Here is a 22,958-nt window from a genome sequence, read left to right on the forward strand (position 1 = left end):
CATAGTGTATGATCCTTTTAATGTGCTGTTGGATTCTGTTTGCTAATATTTTGTTGAGGATTTTTGCATCTGTGTTCATCAGTGATATTGGCCTGTACTTTTCTTTCTTTGTGACATCTTTGTCTGGTTTTGGTATCAGGGTGATGGTGGCCTCGTAGAATGAGTTTGGGAGTGTTCCTCCATCTGCTATATTTTGGAAGAGTTTGAGGAGGATAGGTGTTAGCTCTTCTCTAAATGTTTGATAGAATTCTCCTGTGAAGCCATCTGGTCCTGGACATTTGTTTGTTGGAAGATTTTTAATCACAGTCTCCATTTCAGTGCTTGTGATTGGTCTGTTTATATTTTCTATTTCTTCCTGGTTTAGTGTCAGAAGGTTGTGCTTGTTTAAGAATATGTCCATTTCTTCCATGTTGTCCATTTTATTGGCATATAGTTGCTTATAGTAATCTTTCATGATCCTTGTATTTCTGCAGTGTCAGTTGTTACTTCTCCTTTTTCATTCCTAATTCTATTGATTTGAGTCTTCTCCCTTTTTTTTTCTTGATGGGTCTGGCTAGTGGTTTATCAATTTTGTTTATCTTCTCAAAGAACCAGCTTTCAGTTTTATTGATCTTTGCTATTGTTTCCTTCATTTCTTTATCATTTATTTCTGATCTGATCTTTATGATTTCTTTCCTTCTGCTAACTTTGGGGTTTTTTTGTTCTTCTCTCTCTAATTGCTTTACGTGTATGATTGAGTTGTTTATTTGAGATGTTTCTTATTTCTTGAAGTAGGATTGTATTGCTATAAACTGCCCTCTTAGAACTGCTTTTGCTGCATCCCATAGGTTTTGGGTCATTGTGTTTTCATTGTCATTTGTTTCAAGGTATTTTTTGATTTCCTCTTTGATTTCTTCAGTAATCTCTTGGTTATTTCATAGTGTATTGTTTAGCCTCCATGTGTTTGTATTTTTTACAGACTTTCTCCCATAATTGATATCTAGTCTCATAACATTGTGGTCGGAAAAGATACTTGATACAATTTCCATTTTCTTAAATTTACCAAGGCTTGATTTGTGGCCCAAGATATGATCTATCCTGGATAATGTTCCACGAGCACGAGAAGAAAGTGTATTCTGTTGTTTTTGGATGGCATGTCCTATAAATATCAATGAAGTCAATCTTGTTTAATGTATCATTTAAAGCTTGTGTTTCCTTATTTATTTTCATTTTCGATGATCTGTCCATTGCTGAAAGTGGGATATTAAAGTCCCCTACTATGATTGTGTTACTGTTGATTTCCCCTGTTATGGCTGTTAGCATATGCCTTATGTATTGAGGTGCTCCTATGTTGGGTGCATAAATATTTACAGTTGTTATATCTTATTCTTGGATGGATCCCTTGATCATTATGTGTGTCCTTCTTTGTCTTTGTAATAGTCTTTGTTCTAAAGTCTATTTTGTCTGATATGAGAATTGCTACTCCAGCTTTGTTTTGATTTCCATTTGCATGGAATATCTTTTTCCATCCCCTCACTTTCAGTCTGTATGTGTCCCTAGGTCTGAAGTGGGTCTCTTGTACATAGCATATATACGGGTCTTGTTTTTGTATCCATTCAGCCAGTCTGTGTCTTTTGGTTGGAGCCTTTAATCCATCTACATTTAAGGTAGTTATCGATATGTGTGTTCTTATTACCATTTTCTTAATTGTTTGGGGTTTGTTATTGTAGGTCTTTTTCTTCTCTTGTGTTTCCTGCCTAGAGAAGTTCCTTTAGCATTTGTTGTAGAGCTGGTTTGGTGGTGCTGAAGTCTCTTAGTTTTGCTTGTCTGTAAAAGTTTTTATTTCTCCATCAAATGTGAATGAGATCCTTGCTGGGTAGAGTAATCTCGGTTGTAGGGTTTTTCCCTTTCATCACTTTATTTTTTTTTCTTTTTTTTTTTTTGCGGTACGCAGGCCTCTCACTGCTGTGGCCTTTCCCATTGTGGAGCACAGGCTCCGGACGTGCAGGCCCAGCGGCCATGGCTCACGAGCCTAGCCGCTCCGTAGCATGTGGGATCTTCCCGGACCGGGGCATGAATCCATGTCCCCTGCATCGTCAGGCAGACTCTCAACCACTCCGCCACCAGGGAAGCCCCTTTTCATCACTTTAAATATGTCCTGCCACTCCCTTCTGGCTTGCAGAGTTTCTGCTGAAAGATCAGCTGCTAACCTTATGGGGATTCCCTTGTATGTTATTTGTTGTTTTCCCCTTGCTGCTTTTAATATTTTTTCTTTGTAGTTAATTTTTGGTAGTTTGATTAATATGTGTCTTGGCATGTTTCTCCTTGGATTTATCCTGTATGGGACCTCTGTGCTTCCTGGACTTGATTGACTATTTCCTTTCCCATATTAGCGAAGTTTTCAACTATAATGTCTTCAAATATTTTCTCAGTCCCTTTCTTTTTCTCGTCTTCTTCTGCGACCCCTATAATTTGAATGTTGGTGCATTTAATGTTGTCCCAGAGGTCTCTGAGACTGTCCTCAATTCTTTTCATTCTTTTTTCTTTATTCTGCTCTGTGGTAGTTATTTCCACTATTTTATCTTCCAGGTCACTTATCCGTTCTGCTGCCTCAGTTATTCTGCTATTGATAACTTATAGAGAATTTTTAATTTCATTTATTGTGTTGTTTATCATTGTCTGTTTGCTCTTTAGTTCTGCTACGTCCTTGTTAAATGTTTCTTGTATTTTCTCCATTCTATTTCCAAGGTTTTGGATCATCTTTACTATCATTACTCTGAATTCTTTTTCAGGTAGACTACCTATTTCCTCTTCATTTGTTTGGTCTGGTGGGTTTTTACCTTGCTCCTTCATCTACTGTGTGTTTCTCTGTCTTCTCATTTTGCTTACCTTACTGTGTTTGGGGTCTCCTTTTCGCAGGCTGCATGTTCGTAGTTCCCGTTATTTTTGGTGTCTGCCCCCAGTGGCTAACGTTGGTTCAGTGGGCTGTGTAGGCTTTCTGGTGGAGGGGACTGGTGCCTGTGTTCTGGTGGCTGAGGCTGGATCTTGTCTTTCTGGTGGGCAGGACCGCATCAGGTGGTGTGTTTTGGGGTGTCTGTGACCTTATTATGATTTTAGGCAGCCTCTCTGCTAATGGGAGGGGTTGTATTCCTGTCTTGCTAGTTGTTTGGCATACGGTGTCCAGCACTGTAGCTTGCTCGTCATTGAGTGGAGCTGGGTCTTAGTATTGAGATGGAGATCTCTGGGAGAGCTTCTGTCATTTGATATTGCATGGAGCTGGTAGGTCTCTGGTGTACCAATGTCCTGAACTCAGCTCTCTCACCTCAGAGGGCACAGGCCTGACACCCGGCCAGAACACCAAGACCCTGTCAGCCACACAGCTCTTTCAAGAGGCAGCCACATGAGGGAATTCAGAGCACAGGAAGTCATCAGGCAGACCTGGGTACAAGCTTTGATTCTCTGAGCTCCCATTCTCCCATCTATAAAATGGTAGTGATGGTGCCCATGTCTTAGGATTGCTTACATGACCAGACTCAGACTACAGTAGGGTGCAATAATAATCCACATTTTAATAAGCTCAGGAAGATGCAATGTAAGTAGGAGTTCTTCATCAAATTACTTTACCAGCCTCAGCCTCAGTTTCCCCTTCTGGGGAAGATGCCACTGGATGGACACTTGTGAGAAGAGCTCAGAATTATCAAGATAGTAGTCATTGGCAAGTGAAACCACAAGAGAAGTGGCCCGTGCTATGCCTTGTCCTGCTGAGCAATTTTCAGACTTCAGCTCAGTCTGGCAAGAGGGCGACTGGGTTGGCGAGGCAGGACGGGGTCTGTGAGGCGTGCAGTGCTCAGCCAGTGCACAGCCTGAGGGGCCCGGTTGATGCCCTCGGGGAAGGTCGACAGTGGCCAGGACTCTGTCCTCCTGCTGCTGCGGCTTCTTTGGGGTCTCCCTCCCGGCGTCAAGTCATTCTCACTCCTGCTTTGGCAGCCGTGCCTTTACCCTGAGCTTCTTCACTAGGTGAGCGCTCCCTGATGTGACGCGCAAAAAGCGTGGGCCTAGCTGAAGCACGAGAAACGCAGGCAAAGCCACATGTTGTTACTTTTTTATTTTGATTTTTCTCCCTTTTCATTGCAGACAACTTCACTTGCTTGAAGAATGCTTCTAATTCACATTTTACTGGAAAAACTATCTCTACCCCAAGATTAACTCTGGGATTAATTTTCACATCATAAATTCACATCATATACATATTTATGTAGGTATGTATATTGAGGGGACTTAGCAGCAAGTCTGCCGCTAGTAAAGAAAGAGCCTAAGGCATTTTCCTGCTCTAGTTAGCCAGATCCTAGCAAGCAGATTTGAACTCTGGACCTTTGATTAATTTCCTCCATAAGGGTATTAAGAAAAAAAATTAAATTTGATTAGCTTATTTTATTTCTTAAAATAATTAATGTTGATCTACCAGGTCAAACTTAAATGGAGAAACCATGGAAAATAAATCAGAGCTTATGAATATATTGTTCATTGCTGATTATGAGGGAAATTTTAACTTACATTCACTCTGGGAGGCCACAGAAAAGCTTATAAAATTCCGTGTTATTAGATTGCTCTAAAATCTTTTTTTATGGGTTGTTTCTTATAATTCATGGGTCATTTGTTTCTCTTTAGATATTGATGGCTCCAGGATAGTGCTTCTCAAACTTATTTAGTGACCCTAGTAGGGAAATTCACAACCCTATGTCAAGAAACATTTATTGAGAACTTGCTTATGGTGCAGTGATGAAGATGATCTCATCTCATTTCTCATTAATTCTCAATACAACCCTATGAGTTAGAGACTATAATCATCCCAGCTTCAGGAATGGGGCGACTGAGGCTAAGAGAGGTTAAGTAACTTGACCATGGGCATCTAGCTAGGAAAAGGCAAAACTAGGATTCACACCAGGCAGTCTGAAGCCAGAGACTCAGCTCCAGCTTCCAGAAGGAGAAAACCGTTTGAAAGTCTGTATGTATTAGAACTCATGGTTCTCTTTGGGGAGCCCAGCCTACTTTAAAACCTGGGAAGATAAAAATACAGGGCAGAGGCTCTGCTCCTTAAATTAATATAACCTCCATCCCCAGCCAGACAAATCAAAAAATTCTTTACTCTCCATAACTTTCTCAAGATATCCTACTGACCTATTCTTCACTCCTAACTCCAGCAGACACAACCACTTATTGTGAAATATCATTACGAGGGTTTGCACAATGAAAACACTTGAAAGCCCTACTTGGACGACTCAGACACAAAAGAAGAGTTAACTTAATCTGAACAAATCATTGGAGGGTTGAGGTTCTTACAGTAAAGCAAAACGTTTTAAGAAAGCTTTTCATTTACTTTTAAAAAGACAGATTTTAAACAACTTTATTTTAGCAGCTCAGTCCCTTTCAATAAAAATAGAGCACTAGACAAGTCCTAATTATGTCATTTTCACTAACAAATAAGTTAAAACAATTTCCCTGCCTATAATATGGGTATGTAATGATTGAATGAGAAACTCCATGAATTGATCAAAGAAGCAGCACCAAGTACAGGAGGGCAAAGAAGTCAGCAATGAGAAGCTGTTGGGCTCACAGAAGAGGCACACATGCAAATTCTCAAATCAGACTGGGGTCTCAGTGGACTGAATTAGAGGTTAAAACTGGCTCAGAGCTGGCATTACAGAAAGGCTTGCTCTTCTTGGGGTAACTCTTTACTTCATCCAAAATGCCAGGAATATACTAGGAAGAAATATAAATCCTGCACAAAACCGACCTCTAAGTCGAAAGTGTTAATCTGAGCCAAGTAGCAGTTTCTTTCTAAGTATTAATGATGGTGATCCTGGGGGGAAATGGATTTGGGGTAAACACCACCTGCACTAGCAGCTGAGAGAATTCGACAGGAGAATTTGGCTTCTGAACCCCATTACACACGCTGCATTACAAGTGGAATCTGTGAATTACATCTGTCCCAAGACCGAGGTTCTTTACTGCTAAAAATTCATATTGACAGACCAACTATAGATGGAAAAGACTCACTCATTTATCTAAGCTGGGCCCCAAGCTGCCCTGTGCTTATATCACGTGATAATTTAGTTGAGGCAATCTAATTCCTAATGCTGGACATTCATCATGTTCCCAGTTTTTGTCCACCATCCTTGCTCCGGTCAAGAAAACAGGGAATGAAAACAGGTGGGATATGAGTCAAGGTGGGAATTGGTAGCATCAATTACCTTGTTTTACATTCTCATACATACAGAATTGGGAAGTAGAAACACTATTTTCATGGCCATGCTGGGGTGACTGCACAGGAGAATTCTGCTAGTCCTGGCAACAAGCTACATAAGTAGTAAAAGAAACAGGACAGAAAGCCATATTTCCTACTGAGATTCATGATGGAAAATTGTTGCTGCCAGGACCATGGGTTATACTGAGACATTTTCTGACCTTCCTCTGACTTTCTGAACAAGACCAGTTTTGCAAAGTCTGAGAGCCATAGAGTTGCTGTTCCATTTTCTTGGTTAGGAGCAATTAATCATGGTTGTATGCCACCGACAAAGAAAAATATTTCTCTTTTAGACAGGCAGGAAAGTTGGAAAGAAAGTCAGGAAGACTGTTCCATTCTAAATACGTCTTTATTTATTTTAGATTCAGTGCAGGATGTTTTTATTTTATTAGCACACTTCCAAAGAAGAAGGCTAAAAACTCCGAGGCGAAGCAGGTCCATTACACTAGAGTCCTGTGGTTCCAGTCACGCCCTCTTGCTAATTCAGGGACATCCTTAGAGCATTCCTCTCACAATAGTAATAATAGGAGAAGCATTTTACTTTAAGTAGAAAAACACAAGCATTCCCAGATCTGTGCAGTCCATAGATCTGTGCCTAGGTGTCTCGTTACATTTACCTTTTCTCAACTAATATTTTAAACAAACTAGCTACAGTTCTGCTTATGAATTTTAATAAAGAGAAAATTTCACACAAACTTGTGCCAGTGTGCTTTAAGTGCCTTGCAATAAAAAGTAGGGACTTTTTTTTTTCCTTAATGAGAAAAATGAAATTTCAAGACCTCAGACTTCCTGGTCTAGCTTTGAGGTTTGGTAATGAATAGCCACTCTGGAAGACAGCACACGGACGCTGGCAGCAATCTTAACTGCCTGGCTTTATCCTGTGTTGTCAACTGATGGAAACAGCTGGATTGAAAATTATAGTTGAACTGTGAAATTTCCAGTGTCTGCAACTTAAAAACAAAAACAAAACACAAGCACACAAACAAACCAGCCTCACCTGGAAGATATGTCTTCTTTAGCATGGAGTGTGAAGCAAAGACTGATAATATGGTATTTTATTTATCTATTTTTTGGATGAGAGAGAAATATTAAATGAGGTCTACAAGGTCTATTATTTTTTATTATTACTATTTACTATTATTACTTATTTTGTTTTATGCCTCAGAGATTTCTGAAAATGCCCTGTAAACTGCTGTGTTTAATATTGTCCTTGCTTTCTAGCAGTAGACAAAATTTTCACTCATATTTGATTTCATTTGTGTAACATTTCTGCTTTAATGAAGGCTGTTTGACCTGTGGTTAAAGTGAATGGGAATAAAACTTTAAAATGCATTTATTTCACAGCTTGAAATGAAATGATCCTTGTATTCAGTAACTTGCAAGGATTTTTTTTTTCATCTTAAGTTGCCCCCAACAGGCTTACACCTAAGTTGTGATGTTTCATGAATTCTGGTCTCAGTGCAGATAAAGTAAATTCTGTTTTTGCTTTCTGTTTTCCTGTCATCCTACAAGTGTTTATTAAATATCCATTTTGAGTAAGTTACTTAGATTCGTGCTTCAGAATCCCTATTTCTAAAGGAAGGTATATTGGACTAGATAATGTTTAAGATACTTTGAACGTTCATGTTGCATTTACAAATTTGCTATAGGCTCAGGATCTTTCTAAACACCAAAAAGGGTTATATATAGGAATAGATATCATGACCCAGTGGAAAAGAATAGACTTTGCAGTAAAAACACCATGTTCAAATCTAAGTTCTCCTTTTCTGTGACTTCTGTGAGCCATAGTTTTCTCACCTGGCAAATGGGTCCACTACTACTGTCTTCACAACATTGTGTGGAAAATTAAATTAGAATAAGTGGCAAAGTATGTAACACATAGTAGCTCAATAAACAATACTGGCTGATCTCTTTTGCCTTTGCTTAAACTGTTTATACTCCAAGTAGTGAGACAGGATCCATGCAAACAGAGACATATAGCAAAGCAATGTTAGAAAATGCTGTATGAAATGATCAGTTTATTCATAATTGACATCTTAAAATTGTTTTGCAACAAGGGAGTTTAAATGAAGCTTAGCTACCCAGGCTTGCTTAATTCTTTTTTTCCTTTAATTTATTTTTAAATTTTTATTTATTTTTTATTGTTTTGTTTCACTTTCTACTGAAGTATAGTTGATTTACAACGTTGTGTTAGTTTCAGGTGTACAGCAAAGTGATTCAGTTTTATATATATTCTTTTTCAGATTCTTTTCCCTCATAGGTTATTACAAAATATCAGCTGTGCTTAATCCTAACCTCTGATCCTTACTTATTTCTGATTATTGCTTTGAGTTTACATTTGTTTTTGGTGATCCTTATTAACCCTTTTTATAGTAATTAATCAAGTGAGGTCTGAATCCATTTCCTCACACCACCAGAGTTAAGAATATTTAGATCAGATGTAGGAGCTGTGGATAGGATGGGGAATTGAAGTTCTTAATTGGGAGGTCGAGCACCTGCTGAAAGGAGAAAGCTTGGCGTCTGAACACAGCTAGAAAGTCCACTTCTTCAGCCTGAGCTTCCTTTATAAATTAATTAATCCCTGCTGGCTGAGGCAGCCTGTTTCCTCACTGGGCCGGGACAATTCATTAAAGATAGAAAAAATGAAAATAAAGAAAAGTCAGGAGAGCAGAATTCTTTACCAAAACTTTCTAATGGGAATTTAACAAAAAAAGTAACAGGGCTTTGAGACGCTTAGAATAAAAGGTATTGCAAAAAATACTGACAAAAATCCAGAGTTATCAGTAAATCAAACTGACAACTCTCTTATCAGAGTCATCTGTAAATCAAACTATGTTGTTGGTTCTGCATAATTTTGGAGGGCTTCTCAAAAATCCCAGAATTGTGACATTTTAGAATAAAAAGCAGTCCATTCATTTTACAGATGAAGAAATGGAGACCCACAGAAATTAAGTGACCTGCAGACTAGTACGTAACTCCATAGTTAAGAGCAAGGATCTGCTCTGCCATTTCTTACCAGTGTGATTTTGGCCAAGTACATAGCCTTTTAAGATCCAAGGTACTTACATGTGAAATGGGGCTGGAAGTACTAATTGGTAGAACACATATAAAATGTTTAGCCAAATGCCTGACATATATTAAATACTATTATCATCATTATTAGTATGGGGACTAAAATCTGGCATTATAATGACTTATAATCTGGAATAATGAATAGGAAGACTATATATTACTGAAGTTGAAGAAAATTTTATCTCATACTTATGATCAACCTTTAGACTTGCATATAGTAGAGATAGCAGTACAGAATATTTTCCCTAATATTTTCCTCAAAGACAAATGTCTTCTTGCTAAAAGCCTTCTGTTACAGCAACGTTCAGGGAAATTCCCCAGTAGATATAATAACTATTTAGAAGAGGTGAAGTTTGTTTCCCTGTAAGTTCATAATAAATACTTATTTACCCTGGAAAATCTAGATATACTTAGTGATGCCAATCCCCTACCTAAAAAGAAAATAAACCCAATAAAACAAATGAAAGAAGAACAATAAAGGCTTCAAATATTATTCTCTTATGGTATTGAGGAGTCCTTTGTTGTGATATTATGTGGCCATGAAAAACCTAGACACATTTTGAGTTTTATACACAAGGACGTCTTCACCAAAAATGAAAGGATGATAGATCTATCTTACTTAAGCATTTCTACTTCCTGTAAGTCTTTTCCCAGTTATTTCAAAACCCAAATGAAGGCTTATAGGGTAAGGGGGTAATATTTTAAACAAACAAGCCAAATTGCATTCACACACATTCTAGTTCTAAATTGCACTGTTAGTGCAGTCTTTTCAGAAAAGAAATAAGATCCTCTGTGTCATTCCACCTCTCCAATTTTCTAACGCAAATGGAGAAGCACCAGGGCAATATTATCTGATGCAGCCTTGCATTTGGGAAAGAGGTAGATATTATAAGAAGAATTATCTCATAATTTGAGGGTTTTTTCCTGATTAGAACTAGCAAAAGTAAAAGACTTGATTATGCCCACTTTCACATGCATCTACTCATTCAATTTATTTTTTCCTAACTTGGAGTTAGACTTGGCCCAAGTGAGTGATACACTTATCCCACAACACATAAGGAACCAGCAGGAAGTGCTTTTATGGAGGATGCTACTTTAGTTCTCATAGTTTCTTTAAAAAGGGATCAAGAATCCAACCCTTCTCATTATGATCATTGCTCATATTACCAATAATATATTTCATGGTCTATGTCATGGTCCATAGTATCTTAAAAATATTTAGATACTTCTATTCCCTCAAGTAAGAATTACACATTTCGTTTTCTACATGATTAATTTCTAGCAAATTATTTCCAATAGCCAGTTATGAAAATTACATACATCATATTCAACCTTTATGTAGTGAATAGTACTCTCTGAAAGTGTAATTAGATGCATCAGATAAACTGAGTCCCAAGGAATGCACATTTGCTTTTCATTTAATTTCCCAATTGTAGGGCCACAAAATGGCTCATAAGTTTGTTATGCCATTATCAATATTATTCAGGATGAAACAAATACATGAAGCATTTGTTTTTATGCTAGTGCTTATTTTTTTTTTTCCTGACACACTGATTTTGGAATAACTATTTGGACTGAAACCCATAAATTATATATGTTTGAAAAAAAATAAACTGAAAAGACTGGACATTGTTGAATTTAAAAGGTTGATTCTTTATGAAGCAAGGTTTTTTAAGGGAAAATGTATTATATCATGGAACCAATCAAACTGGCATTTACTCTGTGGTCCCTACAGACTTTCTGCTTGCATCAAGTGGAAGACTGATTTGGTCCTCAGCCTCAGGGCCAAATTGTTCTACAGGTTGAACTCCAAGTTGTCTCATTACATGATTAATGATATCCGCAATAAGAGTGATACACAGTGAAGTTTGTGGTGCTTCTGCATAAATAGATTCAGTGTTAAAAGTTATCAACTATGACAGATAGAATACTCTTTTATACAACCAGGAAATCACTTTTCCTGGTGGGCTTTTAATAACATTGAGTTTATCATGGGTTGACACTTCTACTGTTATTTCCTCTAGGCTATTAAAAAAAAAAAAACCCTGTTTATCCACAATAGCCAGGATACTTTTTAAGAAAAAGACGAGATAGTGATATGAAAAACTACAAGATAGGTAGTTCCCAGAATATATCACATTCCTTCACTGAATCACTTTACATAAAGCATCAAGGATGAATGTAAGGACTTCAAATGCCAAGGTGACCCCTATGATGAAACTCTGCACCTGAAGTTGGAAGATGAACTGAAGAGTCATGGGCAATCCTCGGATAAGCTTTAGGAAGCTGATTCACATCTCTGGCTCACATCCTGGGAGGTCCTTTCACCCTGATGGAAGGTGATTTTGAGGGATATTTGCTAAGTGGAGTTTTTCACGCATGAAGTTGATTGATTCTTAAACTTGATCACCTGTTAGAATGTGTTCTGAGCCACTGTTTCAGAAAACGACTAATGCACTTCTGGACTTCAACAGATAATTTTAAGTGTACAATTCAGTGGCGTTAAGTACATTTATCATCTTGTGCAACTTCCACTGCTGTAACTATCTATTTCCAAATCTATTTCATCACCCCAAACAGAAACTCTGTAACCATTAAGCAATAACTGCCTACTTCCCCTTGTCCCCAGCTCTTGTAACCTCTAATCTACTTTCTGTCTCTTTGAATTTGCCTATTCTGGATATTTCATGTAAGTAAAATCATTCAATATTTGTCATTTTGTGTCTGGATTATTTCACTTAGCTTAATGTTTTCAAGGTTCATCCATGCTGTAGCGTGTGTCAGAACTTCATTCTTTTTATGACCGAATAATACTTGACTGTATATATATATACACACACAACACATTCTGTGTATTCATTCATCTGTTCATGAATTCTGGTTGCTTCCAACTTTTTATTGATAAAGGCAAAAAAGGAAAGACTTCAACAAAATTTAAATTAAAATACTCTTAAGTGGCTCTTTTGTCAGTCTTCTAGTAATATTGGGATGGCCAAAAAGTTCATCCGGGTTTTCCAAAAGATGGTATGAAAAACCCGAACGAACATTTTGGCCAGCCCAATATAGTGCTTAACTTGTCATGGCTGAGTTTATTTTCATGTATTTTATTTAACACATGAGATAGAAAATGCAGACCATTTATGGGACTACTGAATATATTGTCACCTTCATAGTACATTGTTGAATGTCAGGATTTTCTAAAAACACAGCCAACTTCCAAACATGAGTAGTTGCAGCTAAGCCCAAACACCCACTGTCTCATCGTCATTCATGCATGATTTTTCTAGTCTATGTAAATGAACCAATCAACAAACTAACAAATCAGAACAACCCCACCAGTCACTATTGCTTGCCATATTGCTATATCCACTGGCTAACAGTCTTTTTTTTTTAGAAAGTTTAGTTTTATTTATTTATTTATTTATTTATGGCTGTGTTAGGTCTTTGTTGCTGTGTGCGGGCTTTCTCCAGTTGCGGCAAGTGGGGGCCACTCTTCATTGTGGTGCGCAGGCTTCTCATTGCAGTGGCCTCTCTTGTTGCGGAGCACAGGCTCTAGGAGCATGGGCTTCAGTAGTTGTGGCAAGTGGGCTCAGTAGTTGTGGCTTACGGGCCCTAGAGCACAGGCTCAGGAGTTGTGGTGCATGGGCTTAGTTGCTCCGCGGCATGTGGGATCCTCCCGGACCAGGGCTGGAACCTGTGTCCCCTGCATTGGCAGGCAGATTCCCAACCACTGCACCACCAGGGAAGTCCCAGTTAATCTTAATCTTATTTGGAATGTCAGCATATTTTGATTACAGCTGATCTCTTCCGTCCCATGAAAATACCTTCTGCATTTGCTTTTGGGACATCACAGTCCTGAGGTTTTCATTCTCCCAGGCCATCACTTCTCAATCACCCTTGCTGCTTGCTTCTCTTCTCCCTTACCTTTTTTTTTTTGCGTTACGTGGGCCTCTCACTGTTGTGGTCTCTCCCGGTTGCGGAGCACAGGCTCTGGACGCGCAGGCTCAGCGGCCATGGCTCACAGGCCCAGCCGCTCCGCGGCATGTGGGATCTTCCTGGACCGGGGCACGAACCCGTGTTCCCTGCTTCGGCAGGCGGACTCTCAACCACTGCGCCAGCAGGGAAGCCCTCCCTTACCTTTTTAACATTGGAGTACCCTAAGGATCAGTCCTCACACCTCTCATCTCTTCATTCCTCCCCTTGCTGATATAATTTCAAGTTGGAGTTCTGAACATCATCTACATTATAATGAATCCCTAATCATACCTCCAGTATGGACATTTCCCCTGAACTTCAGACTCACAATGTTCAACTGCCTACTTGATGATTCCTGTGTGGATATCTAACAGACATTTTTTAAATGACATGTCTGAAATTGAACTCTTAATCTTTCCCATACACCTGCTCTTTCCAGTCTCAGTTAATGCCAACTCTATCCTTCCAGTTGCTCAGACCAAATTCCTTGATGTTATTCTCCAATCCTCTGTTTCTCTTACACCTATTCCCAATCTGTCAGGAAATCCAGTAGCTCTACTTTCAAAATATAGGCAGAATCTGATTAATTCTTTTTTAAAAAACCACTTCATTGAGGTATAACTGACATACAAAAGTTGTGCATATTTAATGTATACAACTTAATGAATTTGGGTAAATAAATATACACTTGTGAAACCATCACCACAATTTATGTCACAAACATACTTCTAACACAATTACCATTCAGTCACTGTTGTTGCTCTCCCAGATTACTATGTTAGCCTCCCCCAGTTTCCCCACTGATTCCACTCTTGCTGCCCTACAGTCTGGTCTTAACACAGCAGCCAGAATGGTCCTCTTAAAGTCCTTTGGAGCATGTCACTTTTCTGCATAAAATCTGCCAATGCTTCCACATTTCTCTGAGAGTAAAAGCTCAAACACTTAAAATGTTTAACAAGGCCCTATATAATCTGGTCCCTTTATAACCTCATTTCTCAATTTCCCACTATGTCCTCTCTGCTTAGTTTGGTGTCCTCTTCAGACACCCCAGGTGAGTTCCTGCATCAGAGATTTGGCACTGACTGTTCCTTTTATCTGAAATGCTTTTCCTCCAGATATGTGTGAGACTGATTTTACCCTCTTCTTTTTGGCACGGATGCTGCCTGTCAGTGTGAAGGCTGTGCTCTACATCAGGGCACCTGGATAAGAGGTAAGTGGGTACAGAACCCATGCCTCCAAGGCCCAGACTTTGCTTCACAGTAAGAGGCATCCTGACTGGTCTCAGAAGTCCTGGTTTTCCCTACTGTTTTAACCATGAATTTCATCAGCCATGGCATTTAGTTAATAGGATGCCAAAGAGCTCCCTACAAATTTCCTCCCATCAAGAGACCATTCAGTCATCCCTAGATCCTTAGTCTCCCTGATCCATGCATAGTCTTCTTTTACCAATGTTAAAAAATAGTAAATAAATAGAAATATAACTTAAATATGATATTAAACAAACAAAAAAGCTTTTAAACTTCATTTGTCTATGAAGAAACTAACCATCATCAATTCTACTTGATTTTGTGCCATGTTTTGGTTTCTGTTATTTCTTAGTGAACGGGGCCCCTTAGTTATTATTATATGCTGCAACATAGAAAACTCAAGAGCATATATTAAATGAAATTGTTATTATGGTGATGAATGTTGTTATTAAGATATCTTGGGAAATGAACTGATAATAGCGGGAATATAAATGAACTTCTCTCTTGAAAATATTTTGTTCCTCTTCATTCTAAAGATGTTTGTATAGGATACCAACTAGCAATACCCATAGCAAGACACTTCTTTTCCAGAACTTTTACAAGGACTACTGTACTTGCCTTGGATGCCATGAGTTATTCACAGATCAGGATCACTCCATTCGAGTTCATACTATTATTGCAGTCATTTCAAATGATATACATATGTGTAAGTACACACATGTATACATACCTGTATCTACGTGTTCCCCAAATTTTATATATGTTATATGCTATTATATATAGCCTTAGAGAGACCCCGTTTCAAGCCCAAATTCTGTGTTTAATTCCTCAAGAAACAGATAATACACTCTGGACCTGGCCACGAGGGTATACATGAGTTTCTTATCCTTTATAAAAGTCCTTGATTTCACATCAAGATGGTACAGTGAGTTCACACTTTGACATTATGTCTCCACTCCAAGGAGACAGTATATGATAATGCTTAAAATGGAAAACAGTGGTATAGTCAGGCCAAAAGTAACAAGATAAAAATCATCAAGGACCATAAAGGGATGAGCACACCCATCTCACCCTATTTTCCATGTTGGCTTCTGAAACACAGGCCTATAACTCAAATATATCAAACCAGTTCTTGCCTCAGGGCCTTTACACATGTGCTTTCCTCTCCCACAAGTGCCAGGTATGCTTTTCCCCTCATCTTCTGCCTGGTTGGCCTTTTCTCAACATTTTCATCTTAGCTCCAAATGTCACCTCCTCTGAGAAGCCCCCAGGCTTGCTCCAGCACATAGCCCTATTTTATTTTAATCATATGCATCATTATTTATTTACCTGTTTATTTACCCTTTGTCTCCTTGCATAACCTCACCCACAACTAGAAGGAAATCCCATGGGGGCAGGGGAAAAAAAAAAGGAAAGAGCAGAACAATTCAGTTTCTAGGTGGTAAATCACACAGGTATTTTGGGGAATGGGAGTATTTTTCAAATCCCATGCTTGAATTCAGAGGCTGAGGAGTGTTCCCTCTACTTGTAAAAGGAGACCAAAAGCATTGCTGGGGAGTTATTGCTGTGCTGATGAACTGCATGAAGTTTCCACCTGGCTGAGAGATGGGTTTGCAATACCAAGATTACAGTGGGGCTGGAAACCGAAGATGATCATGTCCAATCTTGTTCTGGAAAGGGTGGTAGAATGGAGGGTTCCCTAGGGCTCTGTGGACCAGGTGGAAGCAACTGTAAAATCTCTAAATAGAACAAGAAGCTACACACAGAGGGGGCATGTTTACTTTCTACTGTTGCCTAACAAATTACCATAAATTTAGCAGTGTAAAACAATACCTATTTGTTAGCTGGGGGTTATTTTCAGACTCCAGAAGCTACCTGCATTACTTGATTCATGGCACCTTCCCTTGTTAAATCTAAGAATAGTGTGTCAGATCCTTCTCACGCTTCAAATCGCTTTGAATTATTCTCTTGCCTTTCTCTTCAGCCACCCTCTAGAGACAGGGCTCAGGTGATTAGATTAGGCCGACCTGGAAAATCTCCCTTTTAGAGGTCAACTGTGCCAAATAACATAACACAAACACAGAAGTGCTATCTCATCACATGCACAGGTTCCAGGATATATGGTCGGAAATTCTGGAGCTGTATTAGTTTCCTCTAGCTGCTATAACAAATTCCCACAAGCTGAGTGGTTTAAAACAATAAAAATTTACTGTCTCCCAGTTCTGGAGGCCAGAAGTCTAAAGTCAAGGTGTCACCAGGGCACTCTCTCTGGAGGCTCAAAGAGAAAATCTATTCCGTGCCTCTTCTAGCTTTTGGAGGCTATTGGGATTCCTTGGCAATCTGGGTACCTCTCTGTCTCCTCACCTTTACACTGCCTTCTCTATTGCGTGTGTCTGTCCAAAATCCATCTGCCTTTTCCTTACAAATAAGACTGCATGTGAATGTATTTAGGACTCATGCAGATAATCCAGGATAAGCTCCTCTTTTCAATATCCTTAACTTAATCGTACCTTTTGCCACATAAAGTAACATTCACAGGTTTCAGGAATTAGGATATGAGCATATATATTTTGGAGTCACCATAAAGCCCACTCACTATAAGGGCCATTCATAGAAATTCTGCCTACCACAGGGCAAGAGGAAAACAACAAGATAGAAAACAACAAAAAAACACGACAAAATAACAAAAAAAATCCCATTCAAAAATACGTCTGAAAAGCAAAATTCGAAGTTATACAATAAAATCCAAATGCTAAATATAAATAAAAAACTCAGAATATGATGCAATTTCCAATGAAAGTAATTGATGGAAGAGCCTGACAAGGAATTTGTGATATGTATGTCTGAGATGCCCAAAGAGGAGATGAAGAAATAATTGTTATAAAAACGTACAATTTGGGGGGCTTCCCTGGTGGTGCAGTGGTTGAGAGTCCGCCTGCCGATGCGGGGGACGCGGGTTCGTGCCCCGGTCCGGGAGGATCCCACATGCCGCGGAGCAGCTGGGCCCGTGGGCCATGGCCGCTGAGCCTGTGCGTCTGTAGCCTGTGCTCCGCAGCGGGAGGGGCCGCAGCAGTGGGAGGCTCGCATACCACACACACACAAAAAAGTACAATTTGGAAAGAAATTAGTCGGAAATGAAGGAGAGTAAAATATAAACAAAACTAAATATTGTGAAAAAAAGAAAGTATTTTAATTGAAAAAAAAACCCCTATGATCTTTATCAAGAAGTATAAAAATCTGGGCTTCCCTGGTGGTACAGTGGTTGAGAATCTGCCTGCCAATGCAGGGGACACGGGTTCGAGCCCTGGTCTGGGAGGATCCCACATGCCATGGAGCAACTAGGCCCGTGAGCCAGAACTACTGAGCCTGCGCGTCCGGAGCCTGGGCTCCGCAACAAGAGAGGCCGCGATAGTGAGAGGCCCGCGCACCGCGATGAAGAGTGGCCCCCGCTTGCCACAACTAGAGAAAGCCCTCGCACAGAAACGAAGGCCCAAGACAGCCAAAAATAAATAAATAAATACATAAATTTAAAGACAGAAATCTATAAAATTTTTTTAAAAGAAGGATAAAAATCTGCTGCTGCCCCTGATGTAGATTCTATAACATTTCTGCCCTTGCATGGAGAAACACTGCTAGACAAATAGTGGAATTTATCACTAATGTGGATTTCGACTAGGGAAGAACTTTCCCCCAGATTATATTATAATTATACCAATACTACAGTGTTTCTCACGTTATAAAAGATATAAAAGTATAAGTTTTTTAAACTTCAACCAGCCCAGCCCTACCTTCCCACTGTAAACAGGGCAAACATGAGGAGTCCCACATCAGTGGTGATGTGGTACAACTAGACAGGCAATTAAATAACATGAAAAGAGGAGCCCTGCACCATCAGTGCCCTAGTGTGACTGGACAAAGGACATGAAGGGAGCAAAGAAGAGCAAAATGTGGACCAAACTCTCATTCACCAGTGCACTGGTGTAGCTGGGTAGCTGATGTGAAGAGAACAAGGATTAAGAGCCCCGCTGATTGTGGCAGTGGTGTAACCAGCCAGGGCATGTGGATGGGGAAGAGAGGAACCCCACACATTCATGCGGTGGTGGAAATGGCCAGAGGATGTGATCACAGATTATAGCACGAGCCATACTCCATCAGCGAGGAGGTAAGGGGACAAGGGATGTGAACGGGACAAAGAAACGGAGCACCCAAATGCCTGTGCAGTGGAGCAACTGGACAGAAGAGAAAAGATCAAAAGGGCAGTCCTACCCATCCTGTGGTGAAGTACCTGGGAGTGGAACGTGGGTGGGGCAAAGACCGCATCCCGATGCGTAGCGCCGTTGTGTGACAGGGCAGAGGAGGAGAAGAGTAGGAAGAGGAGGAACTTACGATGTCGATGAACCGGTGCTCCCGGGCTGGGAATGTGGACGGGGAAAGAGGACCCCGCACCCTCAGTGCAGTGGTGTGAATGGACAGAGAGGGGGAGTACAGCATCGTCAGCACCGTTGAAGGACCGGGTGGATGAAGTGAAACACGGGAGAAGGAGCATCTCCCAAGCAAAGCGGACTGGTGGGGGGGGGGGGGCGTGAACAGTGCACGGAGGAGCAGCCGCACACCGTCAGTGCAAGGGTGTCGGTGGACAGGGCGTGTGAACGCAGTGAGAGGAGGAGCCCTGCCGCATCCCTGTGGTGGAGAAACCCGGCAGAGGAGGCCTAAGTGTCACCGTGGTGCAACCCGGCACCTTCAGTGCAGTGAGGGCTCTGGGCTGGTTTTGAGAGTAGGGCCAAGATTAGGAGGCTCGAGCTATCAGTCCGGGGCACCACCAGTCAGGGGATGCTAATGGACAAAGAGGAGGTGTCCACCCATCAGCGCAGTACAGCAACCGGGCAGAGGATGGAAAAGTGGTAACAAGGCACATCCCTGTATCCTTGGTGCTCTGATGGCCCTAGGTTGGTTTGTGGCTGTCACGAAGAGGAGTCCTGAACAGTCAGTCCTGGGGAAAGGAGAGAGGGCATACAAATCTGTCAAAGAGGCAGAGCCCCCATCCTCAGTGCAGTGGTGTAACTGGACCGGGGATACGATCAGGGGATGTGATGCATCCCGGCACCATCAGTGCGGTGATGACACCGAGCAGAGTATTCAGACGGGGCAACGAGATGGAGCCCTGCCTCAACCATATGCTGGTGCCACTGGCATAACTGACCGGGGTGTTCTGTGCAAAGAAGAGAAGCCCAGCACCATAACTATACTAGCTTCAGTGGCCAGAGGATGTGAACAGGACAAAGAGGATGAGGTGCCACCCGTGAGCACCATGATGTACGTGGGCAGGGATGTGAACAAGGCAAACAGAAAGAGCCCCACACGCTCGGTGCAGTGGGGCAGCTGGACGAGAAAAGCGAGTGGGGAAAGAGGGTGATCCCTGGTCTGTCCGTGCACAGATGGGACTGACATGGGAGGTGAGAAGGGCAAAGAGGGGGAGTTCCTCCCTTCCTCCATGGGGACGTGAACAGACGAAACAGGAGACTCCTCACACCCTTCGCGCCGAGGTGGATGGTGACAGGCTCGGTGAACAGGGCAAACCATGGAACGTGGCGGAGCCACGAGGAGGAGCCCCGCAGCGGCAGCACGGTGGTTACGCTGCACAGGATGCGAGCGGGACGTAACCAGTGTGTGCGCAGCAGCCTGCAGCGTGGTCCCTGGGCGGGTGATGTGAACAGGGTAGAGGAAGGCATGGTCGGTGCAGCGGGGGAAGTGCAGGGCGGCGGGACGCTGAGCAGCAAAGGGCCGTCCTCGCGGCGTCGTCACCTTGGAGTGCACAGACGACGGGGCGTGTGAAAGCGGGAGGAGGAGAGTCGCCGCCCTCCCTAACTGGTCGGGCTGTGGACAGGTTAGAGGAGAACCTGACGCAAAGGGAAAGGAGAGCTGCCAGGAGGGGCGGCCGCGCGTCCTCAGTGCGCCTGTGCGCGTGAACAGGGAGTGCGAGCCAGCCGGGCAAAGCGGAAGAGCCTCCCCCTGGCACTGTGCTTGGCCAGAGGGGAGAGCAGGCCAAGGACGAGCGCAGCCAGACTCGCCGCAGTGATGGGTCCAGACCCAGTGCGACCCGGTCCCAGAGGATGAGGGCGACCCCTCAGGGCCATGGTGGACCTGTCCCGGGAGGTAGAACCTGCGCAACCACGGAAGGTGTGAACGAGGCGAAGAGGAGGAGCGCGGACCACCGGGGCCATGTGTAACTTGGGAGGGGGTGCGACAGTGCAAAGAGGAGGAGCCCTGAAGCATCGCTGCTGGGGTCTAACAGGGGACACTTCTGAGGCAAATAGGAGCCCCTCAGCATTAGTACAGCGGGGAGACTGGGCTGGATATGGAAACAGGCAGCCAGGAGGAGTCCCGCCCCATGCACTCGGTGGAGTCCCTGGGAGGCGCCTACCTACCCGCTCTGACTGGCCCGGGTCCTGCCCCAGGAGCCCTGGGGTGGGGAGCCGGGATGACAACACTGATGCGGGCAGTGCAGTCCCCTCCCGAGTCTGTAAGGGCTGTAGCGCTGCTCTGCAGGCCCCCCTGGGGAATCGCACGTTTGCCTCCCAGATGGTGTGATTTGCGGTCACAGTGTCATAAAGCATTTCATCCGCAATGGACGATCTGCTTCCCAGCGTGTGATGGGACCTGACAGACACCACTGAGATAGTTCCTGGAAAACCAGCTCTCCTGCCGCCCTGTTCAGAGCCTGTCATGTATCTTGGAATATATATATCATTGAACACTCTGAAAGCAGAGGCCTGAAATCTTCCAACAAACATGGTAATAGTCCAAGATACATACCCTGATATAAATATGCACAGTGGTTGCACTCTAGAACATTAGGTAACTAATGTGGGAACCGAGTCGATGACCCAAATCCAGCCCAGGCTGTGGTGACAAAACATCGTCCTGGACTATCTGGCAGCCCTGACAAATTGAGTTTCAGCAGAAAAGAGAATGGATCACACAGCAACCCCTGCTACGGTCTCGGCACTTTGTTGACATTTCTGCAGCTGTGGCCAGGAAATCAACGGGCTGTGAACACTGAATTATCCTCTTACACCTGCAGGCCATCCCTGCAGGCCGAGCCGCAGTACATTAGCAGAATGACGCGCAGAAAGGTTCGCCATTCCTGGCTGCTTCTCCTTCCGCTCTGGGAATGGAGGGGCTGCCTTGAGTTCAAGGTTGTGGACCTGACATTGGGAAGAAGCACGGTGTTCACCATGGAGCCCTCTCTTTGGCCAGCTGTCTCTCTCACCACACGGCTGTGCTACATTAAATGTGCCAAAGTTAAAATAATTTGAAAAAAGACAAGCCAAATCAATTGCGGCAACTGGAAACTCTAAACTTTTAAACATATTTACCTGGCGGGGGGTGCTCAAGGAGGAAAGGAGAATAAGTTTGGGGGATGGAGTGGGTTAGCCTTAAGGAGTGTCAGCCGGGTTCGGCAGGGCCACCTGGAACAGTTGTGCAGTTCGTGCACTGCACAGAGTGCTTGGTCATGGGGGTGGGGGTGGGCAAATCTAGCCTGGATTCTCCTCTCCAGATGCACCCCCACCCCCTGGCTGCATCTGCCAGAGGGGGCACTGCTTTCTGAGTCCTCTTCTCACAAGGGGAAATGTTGTTTATGCAGCGGGGTGGGAGCTCTTCCAGTTCATTCTCCTAGAGAGAGCACCTTTTCACTCTGAGGACCTACCTTTGTCTACTTCATCACCCAGAGGAGACCCTTTTGCTTCTTAAAATCTCCCCAGGGGGACCCTTTTGCTTCTTAAAATCTCTTCCTGCTGGGAGCCTTTTGCCCTCACAGCGAAGCCAGCAGTCTGCTCACCCAGCCTGAGAGCAGAAAATGTTTTCTATTAATACACGCTGCGTGAGTTGCTGGTGAGCTGGAGTTTGCAGCAGCCCGGGGAACTACCGATGCAGGATGGCTAGTGCCCCTTGTCCTGGCCCATGTTGGTTAATAAACCGAGACTGTTCTGGGTGACCTACGTGTTCTCCACCCTCTGCTGTCCTGGCCACCCCTGCACCTGGCCCAGAATCCAGTGAAAGCCGAGTCAGTGCCTCACAAGGCCGGGGCCGTAAGTACCTTCTCCAGCTCCACCGATTGGTCAGTACTTGCGCCACAGTTGTTGTCAAATATTTCTAATAACATCCCTCAGGAACCCCCTTCAATTTCTGAGACCATGAGCCCCCATCCCTATCTCCTGGGGTACTTTGTTAACTGGCTGGCATTAGTTTAGTCCCGTCGTGGAATCCATGATTATTTGAATGTTAACAATTCCTCTGTCTCAGAATCCCTAAGCCACAGCATCCCTGAGAAGTGGCCACAGGGGCTGTCCAGGAGAGGCACAGCCAGGCTTCTTAACAAA

This window comes from Kogia breviceps, chromosome X (assembly GCF_026419965.1).
Source record: "Kogia breviceps isolate mKogBre1 chromosome X, mKogBre1 haplotype 1, whole genome shotgun sequence".
Taxonomy (NCBI): domain Eukaryota; kingdom Metazoa; phylum Chordata; class Mammalia; order Artiodactyla; family Physeteridae; genus Kogia; species Kogia breviceps.